The sequence below is a fragment of the Solanum tuberosum genome, unplaced genomic scaffold, assembly GCF_000226075.1.
Source record: "Solanum tuberosum cultivar DM 1-3 516 R44 unplaced genomic scaffold, SolTub_3.0 scf00079, whole genome shotgun sequence".
NCBI lineage: Eukaryota > Viridiplantae > Streptophyta > Magnoliopsida > Solanales > Solanaceae > Solanum > Solanum tuberosum.
In genome coordinates, this window is record NW_006239004.1 from 1,262,473 (window position 1) to 1,279,771 (window position 17,299).

Below are 17,299 nucleotides of genomic sequence, written 5' to 3' on the forward strand. Positions count from 1 at the left end.
CTTACAATAATTTTTTCTTACTCACATATTATATAACTGACTTATTGGGTGTGAAACGCATCAATCTTTGCGTTCAACTCAATATCTAAATTGTGAATATCGAAGCCAAACATATCAATCTCATACTCGAGCTTAATATTTCTTTCTAGTAAGAGTATCAAACCTTCTTTTATGTCCTAACACTGACCATTGATTGCAAAAAGTAATAACGTCTTAGAATCCATAATATCAAAAGTACATGTATTGCAAGAACACTTATCACTACATACTTTTTCAAATGACATCTCAAGAAGAGTAAATTAATAATAAAGAAAAGTAAATAAAAATAAGACTAAAAAAACTATAAACAAATAAGGACTACAAGTTGAAATAAATATTAAAGACAATTTCTAAGTCACATTTCTCGAAATGACATTTTTTTTGATAATGTCCTAATATACTTCTTAAAAAGAAATATAAACAATCATTTGCAATATATTTACCCAACTATGGTCGGGGTCAATCCCACGGAGAATATGAAAGAATATTGTCAATACTTGATAGTCGATATTTAAAAAAGGAGGATTTGAATTGAGAAAAAATAATAAAAAGAATAACAATAGCTTGGAACTAAATATTTATTTGTATTTAGATTATTAGAAGTAACTATGAATGTGTTCCCTGTGATTTCATTACATAAAAAGAATATTGTACTAGTGCTCTATTGCAATTTTTAGCACACAAGAATTGTAAGTTAGGTATCTCCAAGTGATTAGTTGTCCAAATAGGGAATTTCATCATGCAACGTGGTCGGTCTACGGGTTTGTGCTTTAATAACCCTTACCCTTGACCCCATATTAGCTCTCACAGGTGTGGTTCAAGCTATTAGGTAACTGTTGTAGTCGCTAAATCTCCATTGTTTAATCTCTTATCCCATTCATTACTTCCGTGGTCGGGCAAGTACGAATAAGGCGAGTTCTAACATTTTCCACCGTTAAAAAACAATTAAAACGAAGAGATTAAAAATACATGCATAAAAATCATTTAAGAATCACTTTTTACATTAACTTACTTTGATAATTCATCATGGTTTCCACAACCCTAGTTATGAAATTTAGCTACACAGTAACTTAAAAACTGTCACGGTCCAAGCCTACACACCTGGACGTGACCGAAAGTCGAGAACCATTGCTGACCCCAAGCGAATCCTCATCATGGCTGACTACAAGAAGAAGACTAACTCATGTATACACAAGCATCAAACTGAAAGAAATGCTATATCAACTGTCTAATAAATCTCAAAACTCTCTGAATATACTGAATATGAAGCATTAGTTTTAAATAAAATATCTGAAACTGAAAGACTCTCCAAAATTGTCTATCTATAAAGCCTCTACTATACAAAGATGAGTATTGGGACAATACCAACGACTCCTCAAAAGAACTACTACTAACAACTCATAAAACTAGAGTCCTCCAGAAGATATGAGGTCGTACTCAAAAGCTGACGAGCGGATGAAGTGATCTCAACAGACTCTTGTTGAGGATCCTAAGAACATGTATCTGCGTCATTAAGAGATGTAAGTCGAATGACATCAGTACATTAAATGTATGAGTATTTAGAGTGTGAGGATGAACTAGCCCAACACTATGATAGCCTTACATACCTGAAAGAACAAGGTTCTTAATGAATCTTGAAGAAGAACTTGATTAGATGCCTTGAAACCCTAGCCTGAAGGAGAGCAATCAAGAAAACATTTCTTGGGATTCTTGAATTAGTTTCTTGAAATCTCTATGGCCAAGAATTATAATTTTCATTAGTGATTCATAATTGTATGGAGGAATTTTAATTGGAAAGAATGAAATTCTTGGAGAAGGACTTACCTTGAAGAAGAATCTTGAATGGAAGTCTTCTACTTTAATTTTTCTTTAGGGTTTGAGAGAGAAGAGAATGTTGGATTAAGAGGTGAAAATCCAATTGGGTTGGTTCTTTAATTAGTCAAAAAATTCGTTTAGGGTTTTCTTAGAGGTAAAAAGACAAAAACGACCCTTTTTATTTTTTCCCATCGGCTAATTCGTCACTGCACTGTATCAGGTTACTAAAATGGTCATAACTTTCTACTTGGAACTCAGATTGATGCCAAACCGGTGGCATTGGAAAGAAGATTCAAATACCTTTAATTTGATAGGTTATGGGCCACATAACTCTTTATATTCTAAGAGATATGATTATTTAAAGTTGACCCTAGTAGAATCTTACATCAAAACTTTATTGGTATGGAAGCTTTCAACTCAACTTTTTTCTAGGGAGTTCTAGTGACCTTAATTCATATCCAAATTCATTTCACACTATATAATTGACCTTTACACATATGAGTAATTTAAGAATCACTCGTTACGACCTTACATGTAAATAAAGAATAGTTCAGGCCTTAGTTTAGAAATTTTTGGGGCGTTACCATATCTCCCCCTTGGGATCATTCGTCCTCGAATGACAGTTAAACTAAGAATGAATGGGAAAAGAGTTACTATCACTATCTCTCTTGACTTAGAGTTTTGAAAATGGACTAGAGCATATAAGTCATGAATGTATGAGTTTGAATATAGTCACATTGTATATGAAATTATTTAACATGAAACAAGGATATCTGGATGCAAAGTAAGAATAGAACTACTATGCCTTAAGCGATAGACTGATAGCTTTCAAGTTTAGCAACACTTTCCATCCCGCTCTTTAAGAAAACTACTCGTCATCACCATCACTAACATAACTGAAAAGGGATCACTGAAAAAGCTTATAACGAAAGATCATAAGCACGATTCATTCGAGAAATCTGATGTAAGAATATGAATGACGAAACATTATGTTGCTAGTCATTGAGAGTAAATCATGAATTTTCTAGACTGGGCATACTATGAGACATGAGTGCTTATCTGAATATGTGTCATGCCTTAAGCCTACACCCTACACGTGATCGACACTCGAGAACCATTACAAGTCCCCAAGCGAACCCTTGGCTTGTCTCATTACTCAGCGAAAGACATTACTCATCAATATAAGGACTCAAATGCAAACTCAACTCATAAGGTCTCATAAATAAATTAGTTTAACTCAAAAATACTCAAATGAACATAAGTGTTCAACTCAAAGTCTTTAAAACATCAACAAGGGAAATGAGAAAAAGACTCTTCAACTATTACTGTCTATGAAGCCTCTAATAACTATGATAGATATCGGAACAAGAACCACGATATCTTAACAGAACTGAAAAATAAATGTGAAACCCTCCGGAAGCAAGAAGGCTCACCAAAGCTAGCTAGAATCCGATGGGATCAACGAAGCACTGGTTGATGATCCTGATTACCTGTATTTGTAACATGAAACGATGTAGGCCAAATGCCGTCAACATATTGAATGTAAGAGAATGTAAGGGGAACACTGAAACATAACATAAAACTTGAACTGATTGAAAGGAAGACATACTCACCCCGTCTCAACTCAACTCAAGAATACTCAACTCAACTCAATATGAAAACCATGATAATAAGATTCAATATATAAAGCTTTCTAAACAATAGACAAGTAGTCAAAATGTATAAAAATATAATAATATCTCTTTACTCTTATTTGAGAGATTCTTTAACCGACAACCACCACTATGAGTTATGTGATGATACATCGTCTCCCCACGCTGCCAGAAATTTCCTATACCTTTACGGAGTATAGGACATCATTAACTAAGTGAATCTACTAAGCTATGCTTAAAAGCAATAAGGAATCATCTAAAAAGTATGATCCTTTAATCATGTTGGCATACATGGTTTATGAGGATTTTGAGTTGTCTGAACTCATCCCCATATCAGTGCTCAATACTACTCCCAATAATATATAACTCATGCTCATATGTTAAAAAACATTACTCCTCCTCAATTTGAGATAATTGCTCAAAAGGTTCTCTTAAAAGAGATAATACTCAAAACTCTGCATGAACTCGTTATAAATCAAGGTTTCCTCACATTTTAAATGTAATTTTTTTTACACTTGGGAATACTTAGTTCCCTTTACTCATTTTGAAATATAAACTCAACTCTCCTCATTCTCCTACTCATTTACTCAAGTCTTAAAACAAATTATAAGTAATTGTGGAAGACTTCTCAAAATGACTCAGAAGGACTTTCTCGAACTTTACTCTTAATCTTTACTTTGATTTGAAATGAAGATTTAAAAGTTATTATTAGGATATATAGGATCTCTCAATGATTAATGAAGACTTAGATAGTTGGAAATAAAAAGAAAGCGAAGACACGATTCAAAGGAAAGCATACGAAACGGAGAATGGAGCGGAAGGGGGCCCGATGCCCTTGGTGCATTAATGGCGCACCGCACCATGCCATCCCTCATTTGCCTGAGGCTGGTTTGTGGCTCAGTGCAGGAGCAGGGTGCTAGCCACCATGGTTCTACGGGGGCGCGTTGCCCCAACCCATTCCCAGAACGTCCTGGCAAATTTTCTTCTCGATTTTTGGTCCTAATTTAACTAGAACCGATTGATTTCTTCCAAACTCCCTTAGATTCATAAACCCAATATAATTAATCAAAAATACACCCAAAAACCCCCAAGAAAAACACTCATTCGCAAGACCCTCACCTCAAGAACTCAACAAAACTCCATTGTTAAAGAATGAAACACAAAAGCTCAAGAACTCAACAAAGAATCTCAATATATACAATCTCATGGATGAATTCGTAATTGGTAACTCATGATAGGAGTGAGGGTGAACAAACCTAACACTATGAAAACTTACATACCTCGAATGAACCAAATTCTTGGCAAAAATCCTCAAAACTCAATGAATGCTTGAAACTTTCTTCTTTTCTCCTCTTGAACTTTGCCCTAGACTTCTAAACACTTTTGGAATGTTTAGAACTGACTTAGTATGATTATACTCCTTAACTTGGGTGGTTAAAACGTGCTAGGCTAGTGGGGTAAGGAAAATATCAAAATACCACTCCTTAAAATGGATGAGAACGCCTTAACTAGACAGGACACACTCAACATGCATATCTCCTTCATCCAAACTCAAAATTTAGCAAACTTGGCGGCGTTGGAAAGAGGACTCAACGACCTTCAATTTGATATCTCATGGGCCACCTAACTCACCCTGTGTTGAAAGTTATGATTGTTTGAAGTTGACACAAAACTCAAAATTGAAGAGTAACTTGAACGAATCTCAATTTAGCTCTTTTAGGTGTTACAATAGGTTCATATCATGAGGTTGATATCCATAACTTTATGGGGTAAGATTGAGATCAATCGGCTAAATTCTTTGCCCCTCATTCTGGGAATTGAGCATAGATTTGAATCTATGTGAAGTGTACGAGCATGGGTTATAGACACAATTACGATATTATAAACATCAGCAGGATGTTGTAATGACTGAACTTTGAGGAATACACTAATGTAACACCCCGTATTCTAGACAGACCAGAAATGCAGATTCCAGAAGTTGCAGGTGCCATCAACGGTGCCACCTATGGACCATAGGGTGATCCACAGACCGTAGGTGGGGTCCATGGTTGGCCACCTGCAGCTCCCTTCCCAGAACCCTAGAATTTTTGAGCCAAGTCTTGACCCATGCCAGGACCTACGGACCGTAGGTGGGACCATGGTTCGTGGTTCAGACTCCTCAAAACCCCAGAAAAATTTAGTTAAGTGCCTATGAGCCAATCTTAGAATGGAAGGGTAGTAGCTCAATACCTATAGGTCGATTCATTTCTTACCGTAAGGCCAAAAATATTATTTCTAAGAGTTGTCTCTATCATCTTGTTCGCGTCAAGGATTCAAGCTTCGAAATCCCAACTCTTGAGTCAGTTCCAATAGTTTATGAGTTTCCAGAAGATCTTCCCGGAATTCCTCCTGAATGGAAAATTGACTTTGGAATTGATCTCCTTCTAGATACCCAACCTATTTCAATTACTCCTTACAGAATGGCTCCAGTTGAGCTTAAGGAATCAAAGGAACAATTGAAAGACCTTCTAGATAAGGGCTTTATCAGACCTAGTATTTCCCCATGGGGTGCACCAGTGTTGTTCGTGAAAAAGAAAGATGGTTCTCTCAGGATGTGCATCGACTATCGACAGTTGAACAAAGTCACAATCAACAATAAGTACCCTATCGCCAGGATTGATGACTTGTTCGACCAACTTAGGGTGCTAGTCATTTCTCAAAGATAGACCTAAGATCTGGTTATCATCAGCACAGAGTCAGAGATAATGACATTCTGAAAACATCCTTCAGAACTCAGTATGGTCATTATGAATATGTAGTTATGTCATTTGGACTAACCAATTCTCATATAGCTTTCATGGATTTGATGAACATGGTGTTCAAATAATATTTGGACTTGTTCGTTATCGTCTTTATTGATGATATCCTCATTTACTCTAGGAATGAGGAAGAACATGCGACTAATTTGAGGGTTGTCCTGAAAACTCTCAAAGATCGCCAATTATTTGCTAAGTTTAGCATATTTGAGCTTTGGTTGCAATCAATTGCTTTCCTTGGGCATATAGTATCTAGCGAAGGGATCCGAGTGGATTCTCAGAAAATAAAGGCAGTGAAGCAATGGCCCAGACCTACCTCTCCTATAGTTATCAAAAGTTTCTTGGGTTTGGCTGGTTACTACAGAAGGTTCGTGGAAGGATTTTCATCCATAGCTTCTCCATTGACTAATTTAACTCAGAAAAAGGTTAAGTTCTAGTGGTCAGATGAATGTGAGAAGAGCTTCGAACAACTAAAAACTAGGTTGACTACATCTCTAATTTTGACTCTACCAGAGGGGTCAGACGGTTATGTTATCTATTGTGATGCATCCAGAGTCGGCCTATATTGTGTGTTGATGCAGCAAGGTAAGGTTATAACTTATGCTTCTAGACAACTTAAGGTGCATGAGAAGAACTATCCAACTCATGACCTCTAGCTTGGAGCAATGGTATTTTCCTTTAAGATTTGGAGGCATTACTTTTATGGTTTTCACATAGATGTGTTCACATACCATAAGAGCCTTCGCTGTATGTTCACCTAGAAAGATTTGAATCTTAGCCAAAGAAGATGGCTTGAGTTCCTCAAGGACTATGATATGAATGTACTTTACCATCCTGGTAAGGCCAATATAGTAGAAGATGCTCTTAGCAGACTATCTATGGGTTGTGTAGTGCATGTTGAGGAAGAAAGGAAGGAACTAGTGAAAGAATTCACCGGCTTGCTTGCTTAGGAGTTTGCCTCATGAGCATATCAGATGATGGTGTAACAGTTCAGAATGGGTCAGAATCTTCATTGGTAGCGGAGGTTAAGGAAAAACAAGACAGTGATCCTATATTTCTTCAACTAAAGGGTTCAGTTTATCAGCAGAGGGTTGGGGTTTTCTCCCAAAGGGGAGATGGTGTGCTTTGCTATCAGGGTCGTTTATGTGTTCCTAAGGTGGGTGAGTTGAGACAAAAGATTCTTGCAGAAGCCCATAACTCCAGGTATTCTATTCATATAGGTTCCACTAAGATGTACCGTGATCTGCGGGATGTTTTTTGGTGGAATGGCATGAAAAAGGATATAACAGATTTTGTGGCTAAGTGCCCCAATTGTCAGCAAGTGAAGGTAGAACATCAGAAACCGGGAGCTATGACTCAAGAGATCAACATTCCTATATGGAAGTGGGAAGTGATCAATATGGACTTCATTATAGGTTTACCTCGTACTCGCAAACAACATGACTCCATTTGGGTGATAGTAGACAAAGTCACTAAGTTTGTGCACTTTTTGGCTGTTAAGACTACAGATTCAGCGGAAGACTACGCCAAGCTTTACATTAATGAGATAGTCAGGTTGCATGGGGTTCCTTTGTCTATAATTTCAGATAGAGGTCCTCAGTTTACCTCTCATTTCTGGAAATTATTTTAGAAAGGTCTTAGAACTCAGGTTAATCTAAACACATCATTTCATCCACAGACGGATGGTCAGGTAGAGCGTACCATTCATACCTTAGAGGACATGTTGAGAGATTGTATGATCGATTTCAAGGGTAGTTGGGATGATCACCTTCCTCTTATAGAGTTCTCCTACAATAATAGCTACCATTCCAGCATTCAGATGGCCCATTATGAGGCATTGTATAGGCGTATATGTAGATCTCCAGTTGGTTGGTTTGAAGTAGGTGAAACAACCTTGATAGGGACAGATTCAGTTCATGATGCTATGAAAAAAGTTCAGCTCATCAGAGATAGACTTAAGATAGCACAGAGTCACCAGAAGTCCTATGCAGATGTAAAGAGAAGGGACTTGGAGTTTCAAATTGATGATTAGGTTGTCCTGAAAGTGTCACCGAAAGGGGATGATGAGATTTGACAAGAAAGGGAAGCTAAGTCCAAGATATGTAGACCCATTTAGGATCTTGAAAAGAGTTGGTAAGGTGGCTTATCAGTTAGAGTTACCAGCAGAACTAGCAGTAGTGCATCCGGTCTTTCACATTTCATTGTTGAAGAAGTGTGTGGGCGATCCAGCATCCACAGTACCATTGGAAAGTGTGGCTGTCAAAGATAGTCTCACTTATGAGGATGTGCCAGTTGAGATTCTTGATCGTCTCGTTCAAAGGTTGAGAAACAAAGAAGTCGCTTCAGTTAAGGTTTTATGGAGGAGTCAGTCCGTAGAGGGAACTACTTGGGAAGTAGAAGCAGCCATGAAGACCAAGTATCCTCATCTCTTTCCTTCTGATTCCACTCCAACTTGAGGTAATAGTTACTCTCCAGTTTTTCAGTCACTCATGCGTAGATTCAGTCTTAGTATCATGTTCCTCCAGTTATACTTGCATTTTCTGCGTATTTGCACGTTTTTGGAACTTAGTTTAGTCAGATTTCAGTTTCCAGTACTTAGTTGTAGGGTTTGCAGCTCTTTCCCTTCATATTCAGCTAGTTTAGTCTTCATTTGAGGATGAATGTTCCCAAGGGGGAGATAATGTAACACCCCGTATTCTAGACAGACCAGAAATGCAGATTCTAGAAGTTGCAGGTGCCACCAACGGACCGTAGGGTGACCCACGAACCTTAGGTGGGATCTGTGGTTGGCCACTTGCAGCTTCCTTCCCAGAACCCCAAAATTTTTCAACCAAGTCTTGACCCACACCAGGACCTACGAACTGTAGGCGGGACCATGGTCCGTGGACCAGACTCCCCAAAACCCCAAGAAAATTCAGCTAAGTCCAGAACCACGTCAGGACCTACGAACCGTAGGTGGGACCACAGTCCATGGTTCAGACTCCCAGATCCCAGGCTATGAAGCCAGTCGATGACTAACTAGGATGGACCGTAGGTGGGACCAGGTCCGTCGGTTGGTCCCAATAGATTTTAAGTCAGGGGTCATTTGGTCTTTTCCCTATGCATTGGTCACCTAAACTACGTCGTTTAAGACCCCAAACTACATCGTTTTAGTCAGTTTTAGCCTAGTAACTTAATTAGAACTTACCCTAGTCAACTCATTCTCCAAAATTCATCCAAGTTGAACGAAAAGAAAGAGAAAGAGTCGACCAAGTCTCTCCAAGAACGCAACAAGGTTTCCTTTAGTTCCAACCCCCAAATAGAAAGATTTCTCCGTGAAATTCATCACCAGGTATGTGGGATTTCACTAGTGTATTCCTTTAATCCACTAGGTCCCTAGAATTCAGTCAGATTCTTGATTCTCTATATCATGTTTAGACCTAGGGTTTCTAGAACTTCAGATTATTGTTGTGATTCAGTTGTTGGACTAATCCAAATTAGATCATCATGTTTTCATGGAATTGTTGCTTAGTTCTTGCATGAAACTTAGAACCCTAGTTGTGTAGATTTGTTTAGTTCATGAATTACACTTGCTAGGTCAGTTTATTTAGTTATACGTGCTCCAGTTAAGAATGTTTCATTATCAACAGTTCATTCAGATATACATGCCCAAGTTAAGAATGTTTCATAATCAGTACATTAATGTTGCATATTCAGTTAGCATGTCAATATTTTGAGCTATTCAGTATTACATAAATTCAGTTATAATGTGTTACTTACATATTCAGTTAGGAGTAGGATTAATGCCGAGTGGACTAGGGTCACTCACCTTCGTAGTCCTAGAACTACGTGCCCCCATAGGTTAAGTCCCATCTGTGGGTATAATATTTAGTGAACACGCCAGTCATGCGTTTATAACCCTAGCAAGGTATATTGGGTCCTCTCGATGGGGCGCTACATCAGACTCCACAGATAGCTCTCGTGGTTTTATGTCGGTTAACAGTAGCTCCCACAATCAGATTCTAGTGCATTGACCAGGTTATCAGTATAGTTCAGTATTTAGTCTCATCATGTTATGTACTTGGTCATTGCATTCAGTTAGCTCAGTATTCAACATATTTTAATATTTACCTCATGTTTAGATTATATCATTGCTATTATTGCTTTATTCAGTTATGTATATGTTATTCAGCTTTATCCTATCATGCATGCTTAGTACCTTTCAAGTACTGATGCATAATCTGCGCTACATCTTCTCGTGATGTCGGTTTAGGTCCTCAGCATTCAGATCATGCATAGATTGGTTCCCGATGTTTAGTTCAACAGCTTTTACGGTGAGTCCTCATATTCCGAGGACAATAGACATATTTCTATATTTTGTCTTTTCATTTCAGTTTTCAGTATTTGCTAGGGTTAGCTAGGGGCATGTCCCAACATCTCTAGTCAGTTAGAGGCTTTATTTCAGACATAGACAGATTCAGCTTTAGTATTTGAGTTATAGTTCATTGTCTTAAACTCTTGCTTAGTATTTATTTATATTCAGACTTAGATTGGGTATTCCCCATCATTTCAGTTTATCTCATGTTTAAACTTCCGCACATTACTTCTTGTTTCAATTTATGTTAGTATGCTTATGATATGCAACAGGGTTAGCTTGGGGTTACTCGTGATCCTAGGTCCTGTGTCCACGTCTTGGGGGTAGCCTAGGGGAGTGACAAACTTGGTATCAAAGCCTTAGGTTTAAGAGTCCTAGGATGTCTGAAAAGCCACACTAAGTAGATTCCTTTTCATGGGTGTGAAGTGCACTACATCTAATGAGAGAGAGGCTACGAAGTGTTTTAGGAAAACTTCACTCTCTTTGTTAATCTTATCGTGCGCTGGTATGATCTCCTTTCTAATCCATCATTTTGCACTTAAGATCATGCCTCCTCATAAAGCTTACGCAAGGAATGCTAATGCACGCAATGCTAATGCAGTTCCTCTAGTTCCAGACCATGACGTTTCGAACGCTAAGTTTCAAAATGTGATTCAGATTTTGGCTCATAATATGACCAACCAGTACAATTAGCAGGACCCAGTTCCTACTAACACTAATGTTGGGTCAGTTGTAGCTAGAGTTTGGGATTTTGTTAGGATGAATCCACCTGAGTTTCTAGGGTCGTAGGTTGGTGAGGATCCCTAAATTTTCATTGATGAGGTCAAGAAAATCTTTGGAGTGATGCAAGTGACTGGGAATGATAGGGTAGAGTTGGCGTCCTACCAGCTTAAAGATGTAGCTCACATCTGGTTTACTCAATGGAAGGAAAACACGGGTACGGATGCAGTTCCTATCACTTGGGAGTGTTTTAGTGAGACTTTTCTGGACAGGTTCTTCCCAAGGGAGTTGAGGGAGGCAAAATATCAAGAGTTCATGAATTTGAGGCAAGGTAGCATGTCAGTCCATGACTATGGACTCAAGTTCACCCAACTCTCCAGGTATGCTCCTTACATTGTTGCTGATCCAAGGGCACAAATGAACTGAGTTCATGAATTTGAGGCAAGGTAGCATGTCAGTCCATGACTATGGACTCAAGTTCACCCAACTCTCCAGGTATGCTCCTTACATTGTTGCTGATCCAAGGGCACAAATGAACTAGTTTCTGTATGGGGTATCCGACTTAGTGAAAACAGAGTGCCAAAATGCTATGTTGCTGAAAGATATGAATATCTCTAGGCTTATGACTCGTGCTCAATAGGTTGAGAGAGACAAGCTTAGGGAACAAGCTAAGGACAATAAGAGGGCTAGGACATGAAACTATGATTACTCTGAGCAGAAATTGGGTGGTGGAAATCACTCACAGTTTCAGCAGAAATCTTCAGCTCCAACACCTTCATCAGCTAGTGCTCCATCCTCCAGGTTTCGATAGGATCAGAAAGCTAGGGCATCAGGCTCTAAGTCTCAGGGAGTGTTTAGGTAATAGAACCTACCCAACTTGTCCTAAGTGTGGTAAGAACCATCCGAGTGAGTGTCTTGCAGAGAAGAAATGATGTTTTGGGTGTCGTCAGACTGGTCACAGGTTGAGAGATTGTCCTTCTTCTAAACATAGTAAAGGAGGTAATAATAGTAGGGCTCAGTATACAACTCTAGTAGCACCAGTAGGTCACCCAACTCAACAGGGTGCTTCATCTGGTACAGGTGGCGGTCAGCGCCATAATAGGTTGTATGCTCTTCAGGCTCACCAGGACTAGGAAGATTCTTCTGATGTGGTCACTGGTACATTACGAGTCTTTCATTTTGATGTTTATGCTATGTTCAGGGGCTACTCTTTCCTTTGTAACTCCCTATATAGCAGTAAACTTCAGTTTCCGTCGTGAAACTAGGATCGTTCATTTTCAGTTTCTAGACGAGCCAATCTTAGAATGGAAGGGTAGTAGCTCAGTGCCTATGGGTCGATTCATTTCTTACCTTAAGGCCAGAAAGATAATATCTAAGGGTTTTCTCTACCATCTAGTTCGGGGTCAAGGATTCAAGCTCCGAAACCTCAACTCTTGAGTCAATTCCAATAGTTAATGAGTTTCCAGAAGATCATCCCGAAATTCCTCCCGAAAGGGAAATCGACTTCGGAATTGATCTCCTTCTAGATATATATTATATATAGCATGTTTTCCAATGAAGCAGTGACATGTGACACCTCTTGGCCCTTCGTAGATCCATCTTTGGCACCAAGGCTACACCCTAGACGTGGCCAACACTGAAAAATCATTGTTGGTCCCAAGTGAATCCTTGTCCTGTCTGACTACTGAGCGAAATACTAAACATATATGCAAAAGCCTTATAAAATGAACATTTAAAATAATTTAAAGATATCTTATACAAAAATCTGAAACAAATCTAAATATAAATAATATTTACTATAATAATGTTTAAAACTTCTGAATACTAAAGATTGAACTGATTCACTAACTTTGTCTATCTATGAAGCTTCTACTAACTGAAGATAGGTGTAGTGAAAAGACCCACGACTACCTGAGTATTCCACCAACAATGGCTAAAAATGAAATAAACTTCACTAACTAAATTGGAGCCCTCTGAAAGTGAGCTGGTCTCACCAACTAATAATGAAAAGAGATCTTACTGAACGTCTGCTATCGTGAGTTCCTGAAATTGCATCATAAAATGATGCAGGGCAAAATGATGGCAGTAAATGGAATGCATGGTATGTAATAAGACTAAATGAAATAAATAAATAACTGAAATGAAAAGAGACTGAAAGGAAAGCATGAACATGAAGTGAAATCATTAAAACTTTACAATGAGATATGCAATAATAGCAAAACACTAAAATAATATACTTTACTTTTCTTAGGGAGTTTCTAGCAGCCATCACTATGATCCTTGTGATGATACAACGTCTAGCCTACATTGCCAGAGTCATCCTATAACTTACTGGAGTATATGACAACATAACTGAACTTATGGATCCATCTCTAACCCCTTATTAAGGTTGGGTGAGGAGTCACCCGAACCAACGACACATTCCTATCTATGTTGGCGGCACAGTTTATGGGGTTTTAGTCATCTTAAATCTTACCCAAATCAGTGCTCAATACTACTTCCAAAACATGCATTAATGCTCATAATAATATATGTGTTGAGTTAATACTCAAATATACCTCTTTAGGGAATACTGATCTTTACTTTGCTGATTGAAACTTCTTCTAAAACCATTTATATTGTTCTTAAATTAGCAATGTTTTTCTCAATACAAAATAATGCATTTGGAACCAATAGTGTTCTCTTAAAATTCTTCTCAAATGATAACTTAAAATACTTGAACTTACTTTAATTCATAAGTCAATGCATGGAAATAGTTATACAAAGACTTTCAACAATTCTCAACTAAATAGGGTACATGTGATAAATTAAGCATGAACATTAATTCAAGAAACAAAATACATGAAGTATCGTAATCTCAATGATAAGAATAAAAATTCAATAACGAAAAATAAAGATCAATTTGAAGTTCATGAAAACTAGGGTAGAAAACACTTGATTTAACTCTTTCTAACTAAATTTTAAATGTAGGGCATGAGGACGAACTTAGTCCATCACTATGAGTAGCCTTACATACCTTATTCACTCCAAATTCTTGAGGAAGGTGACATCTTTGGAGAAAATGATGGTAAGAATTCATTTCTTGAACCTTAGAGTTTTCTTGAAAACCTATGATAGAAGATATTAATTGGTGTTAATATGAAGATATTATGAAATTATATGGTCAAATATTTTCTTGGATGATGGATGAACCTTGGAGGAAGTTAGTTTCTTGAGAGCCTTTTTTTTACGGTAAAGTTTAGAACTAGAGAGGTAAACTACGTCTTTGGAGGTTATTTAAAATACTATTGAGGTGCACTATCATGCAGAAAACATGTGGGGCGCGCAGCCAACACCTAGGAAGGTGATGTGAGGCTAAAAATATACATATTTAATCATTATATGGCTCATATTTAATCTTTTCATTATCCTTTTTATGCATAAATTTTATGAGTTATTCTTATGTTGTGTATTTAATTTGTAGGATTAAAATGATGTGAAGATGAAGAAATTTGGAGCACAAACGAATTAAAAAATAAGAAATCATAAAAGGAAATCAAGAAGGCAACTTAATAGATTAAATTTAATATATATATATATATATATATATATATATATATACATACTAGTTTTGACGCACATGCGTTTCATGTGAATATCAAATCAAGTACCACACTATTTTTAAAAAATAATGTGAATATAAAAAATTAAAAAATGTAAGTAAACAATTACAAAATGAATGGTAAAGTATAAGTTTCTATGAATAGTTGATGTAATTTTTTTTATGATTACTGTTGAAAGTTAGTCACTCTTAAAATCTCTTAGTTACACATCTTCAATATACTTTCTCCTCCCTCCTCCATAGTGGGTTAATTAATTATTATTGTATTGTTGGAGTTCTTGCTTTAAATATAATATAATATAAATAAATATTGATATAAAATATAGAACATATACTAAATTGGATGTTTTTAGTTGCAGTATTATATAATTTAACATTGATGTTAGGAAGTATTCAAATTTCACTGAACATTGAGATTGTCAACATCTGTAAATCAAACTTGAGTTTTTAAGAAGAGATGAATAGAAAACATAAAAAATATCAATGTTTAAAAATGTGAGGAAACCCCTCCATTTATACTTAACAAAGGTTGGTATGAGCATGTGCATATGGTTTCTTGTCATAAAAGTCACCACCTTTTGGAAAGGTCACAAGTCAATAGAAAAATCACAACTCTTTGGAAAAGTCGTAATCATTCGATGTGAAATGATGTCTTCATTAAATATAATATATTATAATATAAATAAATAAATATAATATAAAATATAGAAAATATAGTAAATTGGGTGTTTTATCAAGAAGAAGAAGAAGAACAATGAAAAACTTTACAAACTTGTAGTTCAAAAAATTGAGGAAACCCCTCTTTTTATAGCCAAGAAAGGGTTGCGTATGAAGGAATGCTTATTGTCTCTTATAAAAAGAATCACAACCCTTCTAAAAGGTCAAAACTCATTGGAAAAGTAATAACTCTTTCAAAAAGTCACAACCCTTCGAAAAAGTCACAACTCTTCGGAAAAGTTGTAACCCTGTAAAAAGTCATAGCTCTTCAAAAAGGTCACAATTCATCCAAAAAGTTATAAGCCTTTGAAAATGTCACAACCCTTCAATGTGAAAAGGTGTTTGTTTTTAATATACTATAAATAAATAAATTTAATACAATATAAATTATAGAAGATATACTAAATTTAGTGTTTTATGCTTGGGGTTTTATTATAATTTAATATTTAAGCTAGGCATTTCATTCTTTTCAGGTAGAATACATAAAAAAAGATACATATATATTTGTCTAATTTTAATTTGATATGAAATTTTAAAAAACAAAAAAGCTTTTAATTTAACGATATGTAGAATATATAAAAACGTCTTTTAACTTTGTGGTCTTAAAGATTTTCCCGCAACCACAGAAAAAAAAGAACATTCTATATTAAACTAAATAAAAATAAAGTACAACAAATAAATTGGAAGAGTACCTATTAAATCTAGTTAGGACTTCAGACCAATTTTTGATCAAATCATTTTTCTTGAACAACTTGAGACTTTGCACAATGTGAACACCAAGTTGTAGTTTGTGCAACAGAAAATCATTTAACTTCTGGTCAAATTGAAGTTGCTGCAAAAGTATATTTATGACTATAAAAATTTGAACATATTAATTATCTAGATAGTCTTCTAGTTTGAGGTTGAGTATTTCTTTTCTCCTTGTGGCATCAATTTTTGTTGATCTATCTAGTTTACACACAAAATAATTATAATTGCATAATTGAACAACTCTCACAATTCTTCTTGTTTAAGAAGAAGAATAGAAAACTTACAAAATTTGTAGCTTAAAGGTGTGAGAAAACCTGTCTATTTATACACAACAAAGGATAGTATGAAAAGGTGTTTATCGTGCTTTATCAGATAAGTCACGACCCTTCAAAAAAATCATAACTCATCAAAAAAGTCACAAACCTTCGAAAATGTTACTACCCATTAATGTGAAAAGGTGTCTGCTTTTAAGTTGGGGGTATTATAGTAATTTAACATTCAAGTTAGGGAGTTCGTGCTTTTAAGGTAGTATATATATATATATATATATATATATATGGAAAATATAAGATGATTGAGAAAATCGCAAATTGCAATTCAATCAAAGTGCTCATGTGTCACATGATGAAGACCCTATCTAATTTATGTTAAGGTGGTGGAAGTTTTTTTTCCAGCTAACACGGAAAAGGAATTCTTTTGGGTTTCCTAATTTATTTTGGACTCAACTATTTTAATTAGGGTTTTCTACTTCTATAAATAATCCATAAAAAATATTTTTCCACAACCAAGAAGAAAACACACAATCTACAACATACACATAGAGCTTAGAACTTTATAGATTGGAAATATTGTAAGA